Below are 4,108 nucleotides of genomic sequence, written 5' to 3'. Positions count from 1 at the left end.
TACAAAAGCCATTCAGTCACCAAGAGTTCAGCGACATGACCTTTCTCAGGGCAACCCGCAAAGAGATTGGCATTTCTGGAGTTATGTGATGTTGATGACATCTGGAGTTTGGTTGTCTCCAGTAAAAAAACAGATGTTTTGCTTCTGCTGCTCACAACTTTTCCCCCCCATCTTCGCCGTTCTAATTTCTGTTTAAAGTTGGGTCCAGACGAGAAAGATAAATTTGCTTGGGAGCTGTCCTAAAGAATTTGCCATCAGAACTTCAGAATGTTTTGATGCTTTATTTGCTCTTGATGGGTGCTGAAAGCCATCTGGATCTCTAGCTGAGATGAAATTTCTTCTGCATTTCTTCTCCTGGCTCAAGTGATGTGAAGACCATCCTAGTGAAACCCTTATACTGTAATAGCAAGGAACAAGGTAAAAGAAGAGCCTGTCTGCATGTCCCTTGCTGCTGATACAGCAAGGAAAGAATAATACAGCCACCTTGTGCTCTCAAATTATGCTAAACCTGGACCATATATCAGCATCTTGTGGCTGCTGCAGAATAAATCAAAGGAAAAGTTAGGAAAGAATAGTGTTGCTAAGTAGCACAAAGAGCGCAGAGCATTTGCTGACCAGTTGACTTAATCATAGAATGGTTCAGGTTGGAAGGGACCTCAAAGCTCAGCCAGTTCCAACCCCCTGCCATAGGCAGGGACACCTCCCACTAGAACAGGTCACTCACGGATCACAGAATGTGATCTTTGATTCTGTTATCCACAGCCTCCCTGGGCAACCTGTGCCAGCGTCTCACCGCCCTCCCTGGAAAGAGCTTCTTCCTAACATCTAGTTTAAATCTCCCCTCTGCCAGTTTAAAACTATTGCTTCTCATCCTGTCATTACAAGACCTTGCCAATAGTCCCTCCTCAGCCCTCCTGGAGCCCCCTTCAGACACTGGAAGGCCACTCCAAGGTCTCCTTGAAGCCTTCTCTTCTCCAAGCTGAAGAGCCCCAACTCTCTCAGCCTGTCCTCAGAGCAGAGCTGCTGCAGCCCTCTCAGCATCTTGGTGGCCTCCTTTGGACTGGCTCCAACAGTTCTATGTCCTTCTTGTATTGGGGGCTCCAGAACTGCCCCCAGGACTGCAGGTGGGGTGTGAGGAGAGCAGAGCCAAGGGGCAGAATCCCCTCCCTTGCCCTGCTGCCCACACTGCTCTTGCTGCAGCCCAGCACAGGGTTGCTGTCTGGGCTGCACTCCCACTGCAGGCTCATCTTGAGCTTTTCACCAACCCAGACCCCCAGGTCCTGTTCTTCAGGGCTGCTTTCAGCCATTTCCCACCCAGCCTGGAGCTGTGCTTGGGATTGCACTGACCCAGGTGCAGGACCTTACACTTGGCCTTGTTGAATGTCATGAGGTTGGCCTGGGCATAGCTCTGCAGCCTGTCCAGGTCCCTCTTGCTGGATCTCTGCCCTCTAGCAAGTCGACTGTGCCACACAGCTTGGTGCCATCTGCAGACTTGCTGAGGGGGCACTGATTCCTCTGTCCAGATCACTGACAAGGATGTGAACCAGCACTGGTGCCAGCACTGACCCCCAAGGGAGCCACTTGGCACTGGTCTGCAGGTGGACATCGTGCCCTTGATCACCACTCTCAGCATGCACCCTCCAGCCCGTTCCTTACCCAGCAGTGCTCCACCCATCAAGTCCATGTGTTTTCCAGTTTGGTGACCAGGATGCCATGTGGGACAGAGTCAGATGCCTCACTCGGGTCCAGGTAGATGACGTCAGTTGCCCTTCCTTTGTCCACTGTTGCTGTGACTTCATCATCAAAAGCCAACAAGTTTGTTAGGCACGGCTTGCAGGACTTGGTTTTGATAGCTCATTCTGTAGCTCCTGCAGGCTGACAGGCTTCTGCAGACAGAATACAGCATTGAGGAGTCAGCAAGGTGACCAGTCGTACCTACTTTCCATTTGCTGTGCCAGTGTTTTAGCTGTTCTTGCAGAGCAAAGGGACTTGGCCCAACATTTCTAGACTGTTTCAGGGTTGAGGAATCCAAAGACTGGCACAAGAAATTGAACCAGGAAAAGGAGGAATGGCCAAAAGTGCTTCCATTCCACAACAAATGTCAGTACCTAGGATAGTCCTCCCACATAGTTCAGCGCAGGTGTGGGAGCGTGTGCCAGGCAAGCAATGCCAGAGTGCTGTGGCAGTAGGACGACAGGTTTACAGAGAAAGGGGAGCGAGAAGGAGGAGCAGCAGGAGGCAGTGATGCTGAGCTGAGTCCTGGCCATGCACACCAGCTCTGGCATCACTATAGTCCTAGTTCTCTGCTCTCTCATGCCCGGCACGACACCAGCCACATGTGAAACTTCTGCTGACTCACACCCACGGCCTAGAAGAGCCTTGGCTTTGCCTGTGTTTATCTCTCTGTGCCGCACAATGCGGTCACATTCTTGTACAAAACCCTCTCTGCCAAGTGTCCCTGCCTGTTGCAGCCCTGGCTTTGCAAGCATGCCCATTCCACAGCTTAAAAAGCATACTTCTGGCCCAGGGACTGATAACTTCTTCCCAGTATAAAAGACTTCCCCACTTCAAAAGCACGTTGGAGTACCCTGGACCAGGAAGAGGGCTGTGGGAAAACAACACAATGGCTTCAGATAAGCAACCAAGTAGACAGCTCTAGGGGCGGGTACCAAAGTGTGTGTGTGGGGGGGGGGGGGATGGTGAAAGAAAGCTCAGAGCTTGTGGGTTTGCCAGCAGCAACAGGCAGTTGCTTTGTCCCTGCTGAGAGCTTAGCAATAAGGGAACAGTAAAGAGTTAAAAAGGTTTTGGGCTGGTGAGAGAAGGGAAGGAAAAGGAATCCGCCCCAGGGAACCTCAGGCCTGTGCATAGGCTGCTTTTATTTATTTATTTATTTATTTATTTAATGCTATTTTAATGTAGATGTTTGGGACCTAAAATAAATAATAATTTCCTTTAAAATCGATGTCTGAGCAGAACTGGGAGCCACGACCAAAAGTCAACCCCACCCCCCCACCCCCAGCTTCAGCCTAACACTCAGCCTGATAACAAGGGTATCTTACAGCCACTTTCAGAGGCAGGCAGCTGTTGGCTGTGAGTCATTAAAATGTTTGAGATCTAAGAAGGTACAAAAATAGCTCAGACGTGCACCTATACGTGGCACACTTAACCCACGTCTTACAGTGCCCTGGTCCGCTTTCATTTCGTCTCATTCCCCAAAGATATGCCTCTTGTGCGTTTCTTTTGTTCATGGAACGCTGGCTGGGTTGGAATAGCAACTCCCTAGCAGTTGCCAGGACATAGAAAGAAGAACAGCCATAAACTATGTTAATTATTATTGCAGTCTAATGCCAGGGCTAGCACTGCTTCCAGAAAGCAAGAGAGAGAGAACAAAACTTAACATGTCCCTGACCTGTCCAGAGGGACAAAACAGAGAGCTTTTTCTTTGAGTTGTTTCTACAGTGACTCAGTCTGTAGTAACTGGGTTAAAGTCCACTTAGAAACGAGTAAGAACAAAAGGCCTCCTGTTGCTGCTGGACATTTTCCCTCTTCAGATATCACCAGAAGGGTTTAAAAACAACAACAACCAAAGGGGGGGGGAAAAAAAGCCTAAAAAGAAAGAAAGAAAGAAAGAGAGGGGGAGGGGAAAAGCCCCTCAGCAGAATGCAGGAAACCACAAGCTTATGGGAATGGAGCTGCACTTTGGAAAGGAAAACACTGCCTCAAACTTTCATCTGCAGGGCTTGATTTCCCCCACTCCCCTCCCCCTCTATTTTTTTCCTTACCTCCTTTTCATCTCCTTACAGCTGGAAATATTTGCCAGGTCAACACAGAACCTGGAGAAAAGGCTGATGGGGAGAGATGCTGGGTTGCAGGAGGTCATTGCCAGATTCCAGACAGAGAGAGAGAGAGCGAGTGGGGGAAAAAATAGCTCTGTGCACATCAGTGCAGTCTGCAAGGGGGTTCCTGCACGGAGAGAGGGAGCACTGGTGCAAGCTGGAGCTTGGAACTTCAAGTCCCGTAGCTGCATACCAGACTGAGGGTCTTCCTGGGGTCAGAACTCTGGATCCCAAAGGCTCTATTACAAAGGGGGGAGGGGGGGGGGGAAGGG

At 49.9% G+C, this 4,108-nt stretch overlaps 1 long non-coding RNA gene across 1 annotated transcript; it reads right to left on the bottom strand.

Moving 5' to 3' along the window:
* Nucleotides 1-280: 280 nt before the first annotated feature.
* Nucleotides 281-3,858, bottom strand: LOC135180627 (uncharacterized). The gene is made up of 3 exons (XR_010304511.1): nt 3,783-3,858; nt 1,657-1,886; nt 281-397 (listed from the first exon to the last, which is right to left on the bottom strand). It is a non-coding gene; the product is annotated as an uncharacterized LOC135180627 (long non-coding RNA).
* Between the last annotated feature and the right edge of the window lie 250 nt (nt 3,859-4,108).

This window comes from Pogoniulus pusillus, chromosome 1 (genome assembly GCF_015220805.1).
Source record: "Pogoniulus pusillus isolate bPogPus1 chromosome 1, bPogPus1.pri, whole genome shotgun sequence".
In the NCBI taxonomy this organism is placed as follows: Eukaryota; Metazoa; Chordata; class Aves; order Piciformes; family Lybiidae; genus Pogoniulus; species Pogoniulus pusillus.
This window is presented reverse-complemented; position numbering and strand designations above follow the sequence as displayed.